Here is a 20,555-nt window from a genome sequence, read left to right on the forward strand (position 1 = left end):
ACTCCATTCTCTTTGTTTACTCCATTCACTTCTGAGTTGCAAAGTAATAATTCTGCCTATATATTTAAAAAATTTAAATTTTGGATCACATTCTTATTACAACATTTTGTGAATTCATTTCTAATTCAAATCCTCCAAGCAGTTGGTAAAAATATGGTTAAGTTAAAAGGATCTATATTACTTGTGCTGCAAGCTTAACTTACAGAACTAAAGCCAAAAATTACAAATGTGTTATGGTGCAAAAAAGGAAAAAAATGCATTTTTGATTAGTATTCTCTGAAACTTGATTCAGTGATCCACGTACTATTATTTCCAGTCTACATCATTTAGACTGTGATATGGCTGAAGTGATGTATATAATTTGATTGAAACACAATTGCAATGGATTAAACTGCATGCTAACATACCAGCTAATTTGACTACACAGGAATAGGTAAGACAAGTAATGCTGCAATTATAACTTTTATGGGTTGAAATTGTAAAATGTGTCAAATTTTGCATTAGACCAACCGGAACAATAACGAAAACAGTTTTCAAGCAGGAACTTGAGCTGAAAATTGAATTATTGGCCAGCGCATGAAGTGCAGTAGCTCCCTTACAATCCATCTAGAAATAGTGCTCACAATTTAAGATTTCAAAGCTTGCCAGAATATTAAAGATAATTCAGACAGGTTTTAATCAAAATTCAAGTTTAAGAAATCAAATATTTTAACTTCAAACAAAAGGTACTTGAAGCAGTAATAAGAAAATAATAAAAACACAGAGCATCATCGATAATTGATGTTGATACTTTCAAAATGGAAGGAATGTCATCTGAAAGTAAAAATCTTGACAACTACAAGACAAAATAACAGGACAAAGAACTGTGGCTACTACTATCCACCCTCCCTCTCAGGGCAGCATGTTAGCATAGTGGTTAGCACTGTTGCTTAACAGCGCCAGGGACGCAGGTTCGAATCCCGGCTTGGGTCACTGTCTGTGCAGAGTCTGCACATTTTCCCTGTGTCTGCGTGGGTTTCCTCTAGGTGCTCCGGTTTCCTCCCACAGTCCCAAAAGATGTGCTCGTTAGGTGAATTGGACATTTGGAATTCTGCCTGAGTGTACCGAATAGGCGCTGTAGTGTGGCGGCTAGGGGATTTTCACAGTAACATCACTGCAGTGTTAATGTAAACCTACCTGTGACACTAATAAAGATTATATCCAAAGTATATTTTATGCCATTTTATGAAGAATTTACAAAACATTATATCCCATTAAAATACTTTAAAAAAAAATCCTACCAAAATGAGAAAGGATTTCCTTTTATTGAAGTCTACAATATTCACCACCAGTTAGTCTAATTTCTGTTGTCTAGAAATTCAATAATCAAACACTGTGCATTTAAGACAGTGCTTATTTCAAACAGAAAATTAGTGCTCATTGGTGTTTCTACCTACACTCCCCCGCCCCCCAACCCCTCCCACCCCCAGCAGGACTAATGCCAAGTAAAAGAATGATCAATCAGCACTCAAACACAATGAAGTGTTCTTAGCATTTCAGCAACAATGCTCAATGTGCTCACAAGCATTTCCACACAACATCCTGATTGCATCCTTTCCATTCTGACCCTTGCTTTTTCACCCCTAACGTCAAACCCAAATCATTTTTCTGATTCTCCCTTGCAGCAAGGACTGACAGGTGAGAACGAAGCCCTTGAAAATCATCCTCTCCAATTCCCTTCATACGCATCAGCCAGACAAGCCTGGGTGATTTCTAGCTACAAACTGAGAAATTACCATTTGAAAAAAGTGCCATCAGACGGTCTGTCTCGAGGGTGAAAATTAAAATCTTCTACCTTGCAAGATCCGTAGGGAATTCATATTCACAGAATTTCAACCCTCATCATCAGAGGAGCTTGCCATAGAACTGACATCTTTTCATTTCATCAGTCTTATGCTAATTTTAATAGTACATGCCTAACTTTAATACAGAAACAGGTTGAGCAGTGCAGTATGCAAGGCTCACAAAGCACCATTTGAAAGTATTGTTAATATAGCATAAGCTTAAACAATTAATATTGTAAAATTAAAAAAATGAAATTATAAATTTTCTGGCTTATATGTTTTAAATTAGAAGTGTTAGGAAAGGTACATTAATAGAATTAAATATATAATGCATTTTAAAAGATTTTTGAACATATTTTTTTAAAAGGTAGCTAATTATGAGCATAAATGATATTATAATATTTCACAGGCAGTTTTCACCTCTATCTTCATGTATTTGGTCACCATACTGGAAATCCTGTAAGTAGTATGGAGAGTTAATCAAAATCTAATAATAATAATCTTTATTAGTGTCACAAGTAGGCTTACATCAACATTGCAAGGAAGTTACTGTGAAAATCCCCTAGTCGCCACACTATGGCACCTGTTCGAGTACATTGAGGGAGAATTCAGAATGTCCAATACACCTAACAAGCGCATAATTCCGGACTTTTGGGAGGAAACTGGAGCACCCCGAGGAAACCCAGCAGACATGGGGAGAACATGCAGACTCCGCACAGTGACCCAATCCACGAATCGAACCCGGATCCCGGGCGCTGTGAAGCAACAGTGCTAGCCACTGTGCTACCGTGCCGCCCATGTGTTTTTCAAAGCGTTTTTCAAAACAGGGGATAATTCATGAAAGTTCCATGAAGTAATTCTAAAATTTTATAGATCATATATTTTAAATGTATTCAGCGGATTAAGAAATTCTGCCCTTAAAGCTAAGCAGCACACATTTGCAGTTCAGCTATGCAGTTGGCAACCTTCTCTAACCTTCTGAAAGTGAAGACTGAAGAGCCTGTTGCTGTATAAATAATGCTTTGATTTTCATTTATAGATCACTATCACAAAATCATCTAATTAGTTGAAGTTAAAAATGATCAAAATGAAATATTTCTGAAGCATAATTTGTAAAAATGGTCAGGACTGAGGCATCAGTCCTTGCAGATGAATTGCACAAATTAACGAGCATAGAAGCTTTACTTTAAACTTTGTACTTGCGTACCTGTGCTAGGAGGCATACAGTAAGCGTCTCATACTGAGCTGGCTGAAGTCATCCTCGAGTGACAAAAACCTGCTTTTTATCAACTAATACCAATTACTGTGGCTGCTCATCTCATTTCCCCTTGATAAAATTATAAATCCGTTATTTTTGCCATTGTTGTTTCTTTCCGATAATATCATTCTTTTTTGTCTATAGTCTGTAATACAGCACCACCTAAACACAAAATATGGGAGCCAAGTTTCAGCAGCAAAACAACCGAAGACATTATGATCTGAAGTAGAGGATAAACCAATTTGATGGAACTTTGCGGCTATGTCATTGCCAATCCTGTCAATTTTCTGCTTGCATAATGCATTAAAACATGACTAGATATAGTGATAAACAATCGAGGATTTGGAAATATATATGAAAGCAATAGCATTTCTCTCCCAGGTCATGAAGTAAAGTTTAATATCAAACAATTCTGCCTTTTCTTTCATGGGGATCTCACTGGAAGCTAACCTACGTTTCACAGTATTTTAGTCATCTCTTAATCATCCCATACAACAGATGTCAAAAGCGACAACCAAGGAAGGGCATAGATATTGATTTAGACTTTTTCTTGCCGATATCCAGACATGTAATATTGAGTAGGAGGAAGAGACAGACAGGCAAGAAGGTTTAAAGGATTTTGCTGAAGGTTTGAAAATAGGGGACGCGTGATGGTGGTGTGGGGTGGGGGCTTTGGAGATATAGAAAGGAAAGACATTTTCAACAATGTTATATGGTACTAGTGCATTTTCTCAGTTAATCTCCAGCAGTATACCTGTTTCTAATGGCTTCTATGCAAAGTATTGTTGGAAAGATTGATAATCATAATCTCACAGCAATCATCTAATAACACGATATTCACCCTAGCTCTTCAATAATTTCAGCGAAACTAACAAAGCTCCCAAACTGTGTGCTCTGTCCATAAATGCACAGTACCTGACCAAATTATCCTCAACTATTCTATACCCATATCCTTCACCTGACAATTTAAGACTTACACAAACTCACACGTGAACAAACATTTACTTACAAACCAATTTGCAAATTTCTGTTCTCTCACACAGACACTTGCAGTTATCTCCACACCTAGTAGACTTGTTCATAAAATACAATGCAATTGAAATACACCAAATTTGTTCTAATTTTTCGAATCAAAATACATTATGCAATTCTAATTTAATGTACATCACATCCAGACAATTTTTAACGCACCATTTAATCTGTTTGATATTTTTGGGCGGTACAGTCCAAAGATGTGGATTGGCTACACTAAATTGCCCCTTAATATCCAAAAGGTTAGGTGGGGTTACTGGGTTACGGAGATAGGGTGGAGGCATGGGCTTAGGTAGGGTGTTCTTTCTAGGGGCCGGCACAGACTTGATGGGCCGAATGGCCTCCTTCGGCACTGTAAATTCTATGACTTTATGGTGTACATATATTAAACAGAGAAAGTCATTTGCATAAAAAAGAAAATCCTTGCGCATGTGCAATTTCTTGCCAAAACTTTCCTAATTAAATTAATTAGTTTAAATGGCAACTTAATGCAAGTGGTATGTTTTCAAAACAATTGCTACCCACTTCCACAAAATCAGCAAAAAAAGTTACATTTTCTTCCAGAGCTGGCTGAATTAATAATGTCCCAGACTACCAATATAGTGAGGAATATGAAAACATGGTGCTCCTGGGAATCAGGATTAGCCTATAACCATTATTCCACTTATGGGTACTTTAACAAACTGTAACATGACAAATAACTTAACATTTAGGTTGAATCCAATCTGACAATATATAATTCGCACCTTTTCCACAAGGGCATGAGGACATTGCACATACCGATCAAGTGGACATTTCTTTATGGAATTTCACATTATGTTTGTTTTTGTGGAGATCTGGAAGTTTATTCATTTTAAGTAATACCAATACAGAAAAAGCTAAAAAGAAACCTGTAGGATGTCAGCTTTAATTTGACTTCTTCTGTACTTCAAGAAACAGTATTTTGTAAAATATAAACATTCCAAAAACATCAAAAATAATGAAGATGGTGACAGGTAGTGTTACACAATCCAGTGTTACCAATGTAGCATTTCCCATTAAACTAGAGTGCATTATGTTCTGATTCGTTTTTAAAAAATGGGAAGTGGGAAAACCAGCACTATTCCAGAGAAGGATATAAAACAGAAAAATAGTATTTTATTCGAATCATATTTTACAAACTGGGACTGTGACCATCTGCGCCATGCATCACATTGAAATTGCCCCACATTAAAAATTCACCATCAAGTGAATTTTCAAGGGATTTGCAGTAATTAGATGACAAAATGCTGGGAAATCTCAGCCGCACTGAAGATGTTACTCCGGGGTCAAAGACTCAACACTTTCAGCTGGGTAATTTGTAAGTGTCAATCACGCTCAGCCATCAGAGAACAGATCTAACGGCTGAATTCTAAGTAACTTCACAACACAGCCTTCAGCTATGCAGCCTGCTTTTGAAATACACGGGTATTTATTACAGAGGCCAAATTTCAAACAAGCTACATTTTAAAAAAATGCACATTATTATACTGACGTGGCTTTTGAAGCTTGCTGCTCATCATCCACAGAAGCAGGGTTGAATCAACCACCACATTCATCCTCTAAATCATCGTCAACATCACCTCAAAAACATGAGAGCAGTAAACACATCTTAATGTTGGTAAACAGACCCTCGCCCTAAGACCAGGATCATTATCTACATGACAAGAAGCTTACAACATGTTATTTTAAGTGGCTCACTAACACATCTGTTGTTTGGCATGATACTAAGTTCTCCTACACAGCATCAAATTTGAACACATGTAATTAGCTGCGAAAAACAAAATAGAGTATTTGTGATAGCAGCCACCATTCCTTATCACAAATTAATGATGCTCATTTCAAATTGACATCTCCATTAAAAGGGTAACTGCATTTTCCCTTTTCAGGTCAAATGGAACCAGACTAAACTGACATATCCTAAAGCTACAGTATATCAAATGTATTATGCAAAAAAAGTCAGTGTGGGTCAAAGACTATGTAAATAACGATGTAGCACCCTACAGGAAAAACCTTATCCTCTTCTGGATGCATCCCCATAATATTTTAAAGCTACAGTTGAGTTGAAGATAATTTATCATGCAAAATTTAACTCCCAACCAAATGAAGTATTTCAATTGTTTTCAACATATATAAATTGCTCAAGAGAAATAATTCCTATTATTCTTTATGTAGCAGTTATACGGTTGTGACATAATGAAAATATTAATTTCTTGGTCCAGGCACTGTTTTGCAAGGCCTTCTGTTTCCCTCCTAGTGTTGTTGATTTATTTCCTATTCTTTTAGCTTCTTTATCTTATTATTTTCTTGTGCCATTACTTCAATTTTCTCTCATCCCATTTCTTGTTTTGTTGATCTATTTTATTTTTCAGACTACACTCCCAAAGCATGCAATTGTGATATTTGAAAGGCATTGAAGAGTCAATTTAAGATTAAGGGAGATTTAAGATTGAACCTGGCATTTACTGATAATTTCCATTACGTTGGAGGGTCCCACTATCTTCAAATGTTTCAGTAATACTCAATTGCTACTAACTTTATATCAGTGATTTTATTTTTTGGGATACGATTCATCTATATTATAGGCCACACATTATTGCAACTCACTTGTTTCAAGTCTACTCATTGTGCCATTCTGGACTGGCTTTGAGGCTCATAAAGCTCACCTAAATATGATGTTCTGCTTGATGTCTTTAGGTGTGAAAAACAGCATGATTTCTTTTCACAATAGGATAGCTGAGATTAGGAACTAATGTCATAAAGATTAAATCTGTGATTAATCAGCTTTCCAAATAACAATGTTTTTATGTAATTTTGGAGGGTCACCATTTTAAAATAATGCAGAAAACAGTTTCCACACACGAGCCATATATCCGCATACAGCAGCTTTTAATCTAAATCGCAGACTGAATTTAGGAACTTCTTTTTTGTAGTTGTCAAAATATTGCGATCAAATTCAGTGAATAGCATATTCCAACATGAACAGCAATAATACAAAGTAGTGAAACCTTATGAATGTTGGCCGTTGCCTAATGTCAATATAGTTTTTTAATGATGATTTGCCGAGAAATGTTTTGCTATTTGCTGCCTTTTTGACTTACAGTTCCTTGAAATTGTATTTATATTTCATGGTTCTAATTCTACTTTTTAAAAACAATATTCATGTCCTACACTAAAAGACATGGTAAATAACCTGCTCCAGGTCTTTACTAATGCTGACACGAGGCTGCTATTTATTGGAGCTTGCTGCAACACAAAAGATCTGCCTTTCCCGACTAATAGTTATTAATGTATTGTAAGTATAATGCAATTCAAAGATAATTTGTGTGAAGTGTTGCATTTCCTGTTAACTTTCACCTTTATTTCAAAAAACATAATTTGTGCAAAACCACCCTTGAAAATGTCAAATTCAACACAGAAAACAAAAACTGAAAACAATTGTTCTAAAAATGCATAATAATTTTAACATGCCCAAGTCCAGCTTTTCCCACCGCTATTTCAACCTTTCCCAGGTCTTCCAGTTAAGATGTATTTTTAAAAAAGGTATATGGTTAAGCTGATTACATATTAATAACACAGTTTAAAAACTTAAGAGCCAAAGTTTATAGTTGCTTAAATTTTGACAAATTTAAATTAACTATACTATCGCCTTTCAAAATTCTGTAACCTAAAATGCATTTTCCAGTAGAGTTGAATCATTTACTCAAACATATACAGCTTGTTCAGTATAACTTAAAATGCAAAATAATTCATGAATTCTCACATCTCTTTTTTAATTGCCTCACTTTTGTAGGTGTATTTTCACCATTCCTTTTAAATATGCAGAGAATCATTTGTCATGAATGAATAATTACTCTGTATTATCTATGAAAATGTCCAAGTATGAGCAAGAGCCAGAGCCAGTGAATAATGAACAGATATTTTTTTTAATATGCAGCAGTGAATTAAGTGTATGTGGAGGATCCTACACCTTTGAAACCAGCAATTTCTTAAACATTGAAGGTGCAAACAGACTTGGTGTTCACAAACATCTGTACAATCTATCGCTAATAGGTTTAAGAAAATTGCTTTAAAAGCCCATCCAATTCCCGTTTCTAATGTTATTTTATGGTAAATGAGAAAATTACTCTCAATTCAGTAACTCAAGTTGCAATATATTAGATAAATTTAAAAAATATCTTCATTAAGTACAAAAGTAATAAAACATAGGTGTCGCAAGTTGAGCAACATCACCTACTATTAATAAACCTAACTTCACATATGCTCCACATTCTAAGAAACATCACTTGCCTAACAAATTCAAAGGTCAAATTAACTCTTTCACAACTTTCTTTAGTACTCGCAGAATTTTTTTTGCGGAGTTCCTTCCTTGACCTTGCTTCACTGCACAAATTTTTACAGGAAAAATGTGAGCTAGAATGTCGGTCAATAGTCACATCATTTTACTTGTGAAAAGTAATTTAATTTTCATTGCATTATAGTGAATATTTAAGCTTCTTAAATGTAATTAGTCAAAGTTAAAGTTATGATGCAGGTTTTCTTCCAGCACTTATATTTAATTTGTGCTGACACCAATAAAGCATCTCCACGAGTAGTCTTCTAGGAATTTAAACCTGCAGCATTATGCATGTCTCCAGTGGAGTAGTAGAGAAAGGGTACTAAATAATATCCCTTAACTGGAATATTACACAGAAAATTTCATGGAATATTAACATGTTTTCTATCTACTCCAAAAGATAATAAATACCATACTGCTAGACCAGGCATTGTCAAACTCGGGGGCGCGACCGGCGGGTGGGTTGCGGGCGGGTGACGGGAGGGTCACGGAGCCGTCAGTTGCGCGGCGCTCCCGATCGCGCAAATCTGTGCGCATCAGCCGGCTGTTAATAACGCCGGCTGCAAGCGGCCTTCAAAATGGCCGCGATCAAGTAAAACAAATACGGCCGCATTGCGCATGCGTGCCCGATCATCGGTGCGCATGCGCAGTGTGGACGCTTTTTTTAAAAAAAAACAGTCGCAGCTTTTCATTTACAAGTTCAGGTTTTTTTTATTCATTTATTTAATTCATTTAATTTTTATTTTTTTCATTTATTTTATTAATTTCATTTTTCTTTACAAGTTCGGGGGAGGATTTATTTGATAGCATTTTACAGGAAAAAAAATGCAGAACTTTGGACAGATGGAGACTCCATACTTTCCAACACCGGAAGGGTTCACCTTCATCCAACAGGTTCCATTGGAGGAGTGTGTACGAGGGCCAAAGGGACCCAAAACCATTTCCTCCATTTTTGTCAGCAGCAAACAAGGTAGGAGAAAATGGTGGGTCGCGCAGGTCATCAGCGTGGGTCACGAAGATCGGCCGGGTTGGGTCCCGAAGGTTGGCTGGTTGGTAAAAATGGATCCCCGGAAAAAACGTTTGAAGAACACTGTGCTAGACCTTTAACATGTGGAATAAAATGAATATGTTCAAGTAAGGTATCATGCAGAAGCTGCAAGTTCCTTAATCCACAAATATTTAGAAATCAATAAAGATAGAAAAATATTGTAATGTGCAATTATATGGTCTGGTACCGTTTGTTGCCAACACAAACAATTAGAAGAGGAATTTCCTGGGAAAGCTTGGTAACCCCCTCAGACATGTTCCCACTCTTGATATTGGGAGAGAGAAAAAGGTGGAAGCTGTTTCACTTTTAAAGGCTTCCTCAGTTTTCTCAATCTCTTGGCACTAGCTCTTAAGGATTTGCATTTCCTCAAAACTGATCAATTATGGATGTACTTGAATAGGTGTGGATAAAAGCTACTTAATGAAACAGCATCATTTTTACTCCTGCAGCCCAATTAACTGGTTTCAGCTGTCAACAAATTCCACTTGCATGTACATGGTACCCTTCATGTAGAAAGAAGTTCAAATATTTTTGTAGAGGTGGATGTTAAGCAGGAAATAAACTGACTGGAAAGGAAGCCCTAGGGCACAACACTGCTGATCGTGTACAGGAGGTGAAATAGTATGAAGATTACCATTTTGCGATGCACAGGAGAGAAAGTGACTGAAGGCTACTGTGGAAATGGATGGTGCAGGACATACAGTGGGCAGTGTTGAAAGCAGCAGAGATCAAGGATTGCTAGAAACAGTGAGCTGCACTTGCATAAGATGTCACAGGTGACTTTGTCAATGCTGGTTCAGTATTGGTCACAAAGCAGGTTTGTTTGCAGAACAGATACTAAGTCAATCCCCTTTAGTCCAGAATTTTCTGCTTGCTGCAGAGGGCAATGATGGCACTACTTTTTCAAGCATTTTGCATAAGCTCCTTAAACTCATTGAGTACTATTACATTTCTTTGTGCCTGCAAAGATTTACTGATTTGTGATTTCCTAATGCGCTCTTACAATCACCTGGCATGCTTCAAAGTCAGCATTGACTTTCCACTTCACCCAAGTTTGCAATGGACAAATGCCGCTAGAGAAATGAGAAATACTTGCTAGATTACAAACTAAGCAGACTAACTACAAAACAAAAAGGCAAAATCACTACAGGTTTCTTCCTCAACGTGCTATCAATACATGCTTGAGATAGTTACATTATTGCATGAACCAAGTCACTCAACTTCCCTGCACACATTTTCTATCCATCTACTGCTTGATCATTTTATAAATTTTACGGAGAGGAAACAGTTTTTCTTTTGGAACCACTGCTCATACATGTTAGAACTGTCTTGCTAGTGTCTCATAAGCTTTGCTATAGCAAATTCATGGATTCATAAGCCACCTATATATTCAATGATCAGTGAGCTGAGTCAAAATCAAGAAGCTTGTATATAAAAACATTAACTGGAAAGATCCTACAACATGAAAATGAGTTATTTTGACTTTTGGTGACTTATGTGCACAAATTCTTGTTCATACAGAATGCTTCTACTTAGTTTTCTGACACAATTCCACACTATGATGTTGATTTATTCTGGGGTAAAGTTTCTGAAAGTTTTCTTTTTTTGGTAACCTTATTATCTACCATTTTCATGTGCCATACTAGATGACTGATGGACTCTATGCATCTCCACCATACAGGCATTTGTAACCATCTCCAGCCCAGCGGCAAATCCATTGTGGTCTCCTCCTGAGGTCCCGAATATCACTCAGTGCCAGTCTTTAGCCAATTTTATTTGGTCCATGCAACGTTAAGAACCAGAGCTCAGTGGATATAGCAAAGGCTGTGGACTCTGACTGCAGTTTTGGCTGCAGTGTTGAATACTTGTGTTTCAGAATTAGCTGCCTTTGGATCCTAGTTGTTCCAGTAGTGCTACAACACTGGCTTCTACATGACAAAGTGGAGGCGTGTTCAGGTATGTTCCATCTATAAAAAAACAAAATTCAATGTGCAATTTACAGCCCCAATAGAGGTCGTTATCGACAATGCTATGAAGTAGCATTTATTCACCAATAACCTGCACACGAATGTTCAACTTTGGCTTTCCCTGGACCATTTGCCTCCACACTGTATTACAACCTTGGTCCAAAAATAGACAAATGCCAGAAGCGAGGCAAGAATGACTGCCCTTGCTATCAACAGCATTGGTCAGCTGTGGTTCAGTTGTCAGTACTCTCGTCTATGAGTCAGCAAGTGGGCTCAAACCCAGGTTTTGCACAGAAATCAAGGCTGACACTCAATGCAGTATACTAAGGGAATGCTGCACTGTCTGAGGCATAAACTTTGAATGAGACGCAAGACCAAGGCCACATATTCCCTCTCGTGTGGACATAAAAGTTCTGCCACTATTTCGAGGAAGAGCAGGAGAATTATCCCCGGTGTTCTGGCCAATGTTGCTGGTCAATCAACATCACAAAACAGGCTATTTGGTTATGATCACAAAGCTGTTTTTGGAGCTTGCTGTGAAAAATTGGGGACCACATTCTGACTCTACAACAATGACTACAATGTACTTCTGTAATAACTTTGACCATGCCTTTGAGATTGGCCAATTGCAATACGAGTTACTTGATTAGTGGGCTATTCAGGGAACCTCTTCTTTGTATATAACATGGAGTGTCAGATCCTCTGCACTCCCAGTGTAGACAGCAAGCTGAATGCACATGGTTCTACTGCTGTTGGTTTTGTTAATAAAATGGATTCTGGTGAAGGGACCTCTGCCTCTGTGGACTTATTACAACTTCAATGGCATTGAATGCTTTAAATGTCCCGAGGTTATGAATGGCATTATGTAAATATAAGTTTTCTTTTCAATGTGGCATCAATGAGTCCTGGTAATATTGAAATCAATGGGAATTGGAAAATTGGTTGGGATGGGGGTGCATGGGGGAAACTTTCAACTGACTGCAGGAATACCTAGGACAAAGGAAAATGGTTGTGCCATATAAAACAGAAAATAGCAGAACCCTCCACTGGTTGGAGTCATACCTGACAAATAGGGAGATTGCTGTGGTTGGATGTCTCAATTCCAGAACATCACTGCAGGAGTTCTGGAGGGCAGTGTCCTGGGCCCAAACCTTCAGCCGTTTCATCAATGATCTTCCTTCCATCATAAGGTCAGGAGTGGGGATCTTCGCTAATGACTGCACAATGTTCAGCATCATTCGCAACTTCTCAGGTACAGAAGCAATCCATGTCCAAATGCAGCAGGACGTGGACAATATCCAGGATTGGGCTGACAAGTGGCAAGGAACATTCACACCACAAGAGTGCCAGGCTATGACCATCGCCCATGACATTCAATAGCATTACCCTCATTGAATATCAATATCCTGGAGGTTGCCATTGACCAGAAACTGAACTGGACCATGTAAATAAAGAGCACATCAGAGGCTAGGAATCCTGCAGCAATAGCTCACCTCCTGAATCCCCAAGCCATCTACAAGGCACAAGTCAGGAGTGTGATGGAATACTCTCCACTTGCTTGGATGAGTGCAGCTCCAACCACAGAAACTCAACACCATCCAAGACAAAGCAGATCACTTGTGTCATGTGAGGGTACCTTTAAGACATGGATGTTTAAGCAATGTACCTTTAAGAAAACAGTGCTGTCAGAGAGTGGGTGGGGCTCAGCTCAGTTCAGCCATTTTGCAGTTTCAAAAGTGCCTGGTTGGTTTTGCTGAGAGCAGTTTAAAAGTGCCTGGCTGTTTTGCTGTGAGCTGGTTAAAAGGAGAAAGCCAGTTGGAAAACGCAGTTTGTGTGTGTCTGTGGGTGTCCAGGGAGCTGCAGGAAGAAAGCAAGGTGCTGGAGTTGAAGTCAACCAAGCATATATATCTCTGCCATTCTACAGAAAATATATATATCCTTTAACCTGATGTGATACTGTTTAAAGGTGTTAAGTCTCTTGGACGTTTGAAGGAACATTTTAAGGAGTTTTTTTACTGTTGCAATATTTTCTGAGTCATCTTTGAAGTAAGGGGTATTAAGAGATCCAATGTTTATTTAAGATGTTAAGTTGAGTTCAAGGAATAAACAGTGTTTTGTGTTTAAAAAAACTCACGTGTCCATAATTGTAATCCTACACCTAGGGAAAATGGCGTGTGCTAGGAAAAGCAACAAATCCATTAAAGGGAGAGGTTGGTTGAACTCCATGATACATTTTGGGGTTCTGAAAACGCCTCACCCATAACACTTGGTTATCACCTCATCCACAAACATTCACTCCCTGCATCATCAACAAAAGCCCCATGTAACTTCATTGCAGTGTTAATGTAAGCCTACTTGTGACAATAAAGATTATATTATTATTATATTATTAGTCACCCATAATCACAGATGTTCCTTTATCACACGTATCTCTGATTTCATCCCAACATTACCACTGCAGTTTGGTGGTCTGTACATTTCGGCGCATGTTCAGGTACACAGGGGGAGAATTCAGAATGTCCAATTTACCTAACAGCACGTCTTTCGGGACTTGTGGGAGGAAACCGAAGCACCCGGAGGAAACCCATGCAGACACAGGGAGAACATGCAGACTCTACATAGACAGTGACCCAAGCCGGGAATCGAACTTGGGATCCTGGAGCAGTGAAGCAACAGTGCTACCCACTGTGCTACCATGCCGCCCTCTGTATATAGATTGGGCGAGTCAAATTAGTCACAGAACAATGAGGAGGAATTTCCGGAGTGTCTACGGGATGATTTTCTGGACCAATATGTTGAGGAACCAACAAGGGAATAGGCCATCTTGGACTGGGTGTTGTGCAATGAGAAAGGATTAGTTGGTAATCTAGTAATGAGAGAACACTTGTGAACGAGTGACCATAATATGATATAATTCTTTATCAAGGTGTATAGTAAGGTAGTTGATTCTGAGACCAGAGTCCTGAACCTCAATAAAGGTAACTATGGTGGTATGAGTTGGCTACTGGGAAACAATACTGAAAGGAAGGATAGAAGACAGGTACTGGCAGGCATTCAAGGAATGAATAGGTGAACTCCAAAGGTTGTTTATTCCTATTTGATGCAAGAGTAGAAAGGGAACTGTGGCCAAACCATGGCTTACAAGTGAAATGGGTTAGCATTAAATTCAAAGGAGAGGAGTACATACAAATTAGCAAGAAAAAGTCTGAGGATTGTGAACAATTCAACATTCAGCAAAGGTGGACCAAGGGATTGATTATGAAGGGAAAAATATAATATGAAAGTAAACTAGCAGGGGACATAAAAAAACTGATTGTAAAAGTTTCTATAGGTATGTAAATAGAAAAAGATTGTTAAAAACGAACGTAGGCAGAATAGTCAGAAGGGGGGGGGGGGGGGGGGGGAGGGGGGTTCATAACACGCAACAAAGAAATGGCTGAGTAACTAAATTTGTACTTTGCTTCTGTCTTCACAAAGACATGAATAATCTGCTGGAAGTTATGAGAGAAACAAGTTTTGTGAGGAGCTAAAGGAACTTAATGTTCGTAAAGAAATGGTTTTGGGGAAATTCATGGGACTGAACGCGGATAAATCTTCAGGGCCTGATAATCTTCATCCCACTTAAGGAAGTGGCCCTAGAAATAGTAAATCCATTGGTGGTCATTTTCCAAAATTCTGTAGACTTTGGAATCGTTCCTACAGAGTGGTGGGTAGCTAATATAACCCTGCTATTCATAGGGGGAGGTAGAGAGAAAACAGGGAACGATAGGCCAGTGAGCCTAACATCGGTAGTAGGGAAGTTGCTGGAGTCCATTATCAAGGATTTCATAGTATAGTCTTGGGAAAGCAGTGGTGTAATCAGACAAAGTCAGCATGGATTTATGAAAGGGAAATCTTACTGGACAATCTACTGGAATTCTTTGAAGATGTAACTAGTCGAGTTGACCAGGGCGAACCGGGGTGTGTGGTTTATTTAGACTTTCAGAAGGCTTTCGACAAGGTCGCACATATCAGATGACTATGTAAAGTTAAAGCGTATGGGATTGCGGGTAGTGTCTTGAGATGGATTAAAAGCTGGTTAGCAGACAGGAAGCAAAAAGTTGGAATAAATGGATCTTTTTCCGATTGGCAGGAAGTGACTAGTAGGATACCACAGGGATCTGTGCTAGGACCCCAACTATTCATGTTATATATTAATGATTTGGACGAGGGAACTAAATGTAATATTTCCAAATTTTCAGATGACCACAAAGTTGGGTGGAAGGTGAGCTGTGAGGAGGATGTAAGAGATGCTTCAGCGGGATTTGGCCAGGCTGAATGATTGGGCATATGCATGGCAGATGCAGTATAGTGTGGATAAATGTGAGATGATCTGCTTTGGTAGAAAAAATAGGAAGGCAGATTATTATTCGAATGAGTGTAAATTGAGAGAGATGGATACTCAGCTAGACCTTGGTGTCCTCGTGCATCAGTCGCTGAAAAAGCACAGGTACAACAGACAGTAAAGAAGGCAAATGGTATGTTGGCTTTCATAGCGAGAGGATTTGAGTATAGGATTAGGTATATTTTACTGCAATTGTTTAGGGCATTGGTGAGGCCACACCTGGATTACTGTGTGCAGTTTTGGTGTCCATATCTGAGGAAGGATGTTCTTGCCATGGAAAGAGTGTAGCAAGGTTTACCATTCTGATTCCTGGGATGGCGGGACTGTCATATGAGGATAGACTAAGTCGGTTAGGATTATATTCTTTGGAATTTAGACAAGTGAGAGGGGATCTCATAGAAACGTATAAAATTCTAATAGGATTAGACAAGGTGAATTCAGAAAGAATGTTCCCGATGGTGGGGGAGTCCAGAACTAGGGGTCATAGTTTGAGGATAAGGGGTAAACTTTTTAGGACTGAGGAGAGGAGAAATTCCTTCATCCAGAGAGTGGTAAATCTGTTGAATTCATTACCACAGAAAGTAGAGGCCAAAACGTGTAATTTCAAGAAGGAATTAGATATAGCTCTTGGGGCTAATGGAGAGGCAGGACCTGGGTATTGAACTTGATGATCACCATGATCTTAATGAATGACGATCAAGCTCTAACAGACGAATGGTCTACTCCCGCTTCTATTTTCTATGTATGTTTCTATGTATACCTCCAACAATTCTCTCCCTGGTGCATTGGGCTCCATAACATTTTGCCCAATGCTTCTTGAGAAGGCCTTTCGTCGGAAATGCAAAAAAAGTTTTAAGTAAGTCTTTTACAAGTTGTGAGTCTATGGTTTGCAACTTGGTGGTCAGCTCTGTGTTAACTATCACCTGATGTGCTTCAGAAACACTCAGGCATGGCAATGCCTGTCACATTTGTTGCACACAAAGACAGTGGGCTGAGAAGGTGCAGCATTTGCTGATCTCTGTTTATGGCCAACTGAGCAATGTAGCCATGTAAAATGGCCACATGCAAAGGACCATGGGAATTGTGGTCAATTTGGGACACAGCCAGGTACACAGCCTCTGTGTATTGCACAAAGAAACCAGACTTGGCTGAAACTTGTATCCATTAAGAGTCGATCACCATTTCCCCCAGGACAATAGAGTTTGAATCAAGGAGTTACAACAGTAGTAAACTAACCGGCGCCACCCCCACTTATTTGGAAAGGCCTACGTGCCTGGGACAATGATAGTTAGGGCCTGCCCAGCTATCGAGGTATCTGCCCCCTAATTGGCTGAGATCAATGAGGGTGATCGAAAACCCTATCGATCCATTGGACCTGGAGTAAGGACCGCCCAAAAGGGTGCGAAAGAGACGAAGGATAAAAAGCCCTGCGCACGAGAGATCGATCTCTTTTGGGACCGGCCTGTGTGCGACCAACTGCAGCAGAACAACCAAATTCAAGGACCCGCGACCATTCCTGAAGGACGAGCCCAGCTGAGAGGAACCCAACCACTTCCAAACTGACCACGTGCTCCCGGATAAACGCCTTATCTCGCACAGTACCGGTCACTCGAAGTTAAGTAAAGGTCATCTTAGTCGTTAGGTGTAGTTTAGTATGGAGCCACGTGTGTTATTGCATTGAGATACAAGTCTTATGTTATTAATAAACTGTGTTTTTGAACTAACATATTGGTTGTGTGGTGATTTGGTCGCTATAAGAAACAGCTTGTGGTTCACCCCAAAGTAAAGAAGGTAACATTTATTGGCGACCCAGATGGGACCTCGATTAGAAGTGACTTTGTTATATTCCGAGGGATACCACAACTTTGTAAGTTTCATATCGGTCAAATAACCAATTTTCGGAAGTGTGCACTAACCGCATGCGTACCTAATATGGAAGGGTAAGGTAAACTCGTCAGATTTGCTTGCAAATCTAGAGGGATTGTGAACCGGAATATAGCCGTAAGCCGTACCCATTGTTCGATCGACTCCTTATTCCCCCCGTTCCAAATTTTAAGTAGCGAAGAGATGGCAGTGCAGATGATAGAGAATCCGAGGTTACAGTAGTTGATAAATCAGAGCAGTGCCCCATATGGGAGGATGTGTTGAGAAAGTAATTAAAGGGGAAAGGATGGCCCCCTTTGGTCGAATTTTTGTGCAAACACCGAGACAGGTCCAGGAAAGATAGGACAGACTTGGTGGGAGAATCTTTGTGAGATATATAAGAAAAACGCAGCAAAGTTTAGAAAGCCAATGACAATAGTGTGCTGCTTGGCACAGTTGCGAGGCACCGAGGAGGTCGTCGAGATGCTCCGCAGACAGTTAGCAGAGAAGGAAGAAGAGAATGAGGGAAACAGTAAAGAAAATGAGAACATTATTGAGGAACTCCGGGAGAAGTTAGCCGCTAAAGACAGGGAAATCGCCGATGTTAAACGTGCCCACCAGTCTTGCATAGTACGCCTTAGCAGCTTTCAGACCCAGTACGACAAGGCCTATCAGGATACACAGCAGTCTTGATAAGAGAGGAGACTGAACACCAGGTCACCCAATTAACAAAGAAATGCACTGATTTACAGGCAGCTTTAAGAACGCTCCACCAGTCCACTAAAGAACAAAGACAGAGCACCATTGACCACGTTGAATGCCAGCGGAAGACAGATAAGCTCCAGTCGTTACTTTCAGTTCAGAATGGTTTTGTGTGTGCCTTCGGGACAGATGAAACAGATGAGGAAGAGATGGCAGACTGGGAAGAGTTAACTGAAAGCCCGCAAATGTACGTTAAAGGAACAGAAACTCAAAAGTAGCCGCCATGCATCCCAAAAAGGCACCGGCTGCACAGGTCACACCAATTCCCACAGCTGCCCCGACACCCATGAATCCGGTCACCATGGAAAGAAGTTTAAGGGATCAGGCAGGTCTAGATATCACCTACATCACCCCACTTTCGGTAACTCAGTTTAGGGACGCTTGCAGTAAAATTACTCCATTTCAGCCGTCCGCAGACCCACACAGCTTCTTTGAGGAGGTGCGGCAACAAAAGGTTATGTAGGGATTAGATGAGAGGGAGGAAATTAAATTGATAGTAATGACCCTCAGCCAGTCGGTAAGGTCAGCTTTGCCAGACCCCCAAAACGTAGGAGGAGGAATCCTGGAGGAAATGAAGGCCGCAATAATAGATGCTATCGGATACAACAAAGGGGATCCGGTAGAGGGTTTGAACAGATGCAGCCAAAAGAAAGGAGAACATCCGACCTCCTTTGCCGGTCGCCTCTGGATACATTTCAAGGCAGCATACAGAAACTTAGACCGTGCTCACCTTGATGAGGAAGATACCACTAAGTGATTCAGTACATTAGTTTCACATGCCACTGAAGCAGGTAAAAGGGCTTGCGCGAATTATGACCTGGCAGGTACCAAGAATAATGAGATTTGGGTACTTTGACGCCTATCCAGGGCATGAGAACAGTCACTTCAGGATCAGATGGACCAGAACGCAGTAGAAGCCACAATGCACCCAGTCAGAACTAGCCAGGAACCCGCATGGATAAATGAGGGCAGAAGAGAGGAACATTTCCACCGAGAACAGTACCCCAGAGCACAAGCCCCAGCCCACACACCACGAGGTCCATGTTACACTTGTGGACAAGTAGGACGTTTTGCCCGCGATTGCAGACAAAACCCCCCACACCACCAACGACCCCAACAGCCCAACCCCCCACCAGAAACAATAGGCTAGACCACGATCGCCAGCCGCGACAGCTAGAAGGCAACGCTCGCCCCATGCATAACGTAAACGCCCATTCAGACAACCTCGCTTAGAACTCCTCAGATTGACGGTGTCCATAGCCTCCAACATGGGTCTGTGAAGACCCATGTTGGAGACCGTAGGAAGACCGGTAGTCACAGGCACAGTCCGGGGACAAGCAGTTGATTTTCTTTGGGACACAGGAGGATCCCGAACCACACTAAACTCCGCAAACCTATTCCAAAAAACACCCTGGCCCACCACAGACACTCAGTGGATTCACAGGCCACATGCAAGAGGGGTACATCACAGCCCCTATAATCTGTCCAAATAGGAAACATAACCACTACCCACCCCGTTGTTCCAGAAGACCTATCCCCGACTGCGGAACACATCCTAGGCATAGACTTTATGAACTCACATAACCACTCCTTCGACCCCGTAAACAAGTGTGTCTGGCGAATGTCCATGACATCTAGAGCCCCCGCCACGCTCTCAGTGGGAGATTACGAAAACAGGATTTGCTCAGTAGGGGACTATTGGTTTAGCCCTTTGGCAATTAGCACAGACGACACCATTAAATGGGTATTAGCCACACACAAAGGTGCGTTTACCCAACACAAGCACGACTGCGGGCACATTCCAGGTACGATGATGATCTCAGGTCCCAACCCCAAACAACAGAAACAGTATGGATTTCCACAGCAGGCGGAGGGAGAAATTTTAAAGGTAATTAAGTCTGTTAAAACAAGGAGTGATTCGACCCGTAGCTTCCACTAATAATGCCCCGATTTGGCCCGTAATGAAACCAGACGGTTCATGGCGACTCATCATTGACTACCACGAACTAAACAAAGTTACCCCTTTAACAGCACCCACCGTTGCCACGAGTTCCGCGACCATGC

The 20,555-nt window shown here is 40.2% G+C and overlaps 1 protein-coding gene across 5 annotated transcripts in view; it reads right to left on the reverse strand.

Annotated features, from left to right (window-relative positions):
* The window catches only part of rbm19 (RNA binding motif protein 19), a 436,673-nt gene that overhangs the window by 70,767 nt on the left and 345,351 nt on the right, over positions 1–20,555 (reverse strand). The window contains exon 25 of one of the 5 annotated variants that reach the window (XM_072496451.1): positions 9,226–9,568. The exons of the other annotated variants lie outside the window; for them this stretch is intronic. The gene's annotated coding sequence lies outside the window, so the exon portion shown is untranslated. Of the gene's footprint in view, positions 1–9,225; positions 9,569–20,555 lie in introns of those variants that run through there. 5 annotated transcript variants of the gene reach the window in all.

Source organism: Scyliorhinus torazame, chromosome 1 (genome assembly GCF_047496885.1).
Source record: "Scyliorhinus torazame isolate Kashiwa2021f chromosome 1, sScyTor2.1, whole genome shotgun sequence".
NCBI classification, from domain to species: Eukaryota; Metazoa; Chordata; class Chondrichthyes; order Carcharhiniformes; family Scyliorhinidae; genus Scyliorhinus; species Scyliorhinus torazame.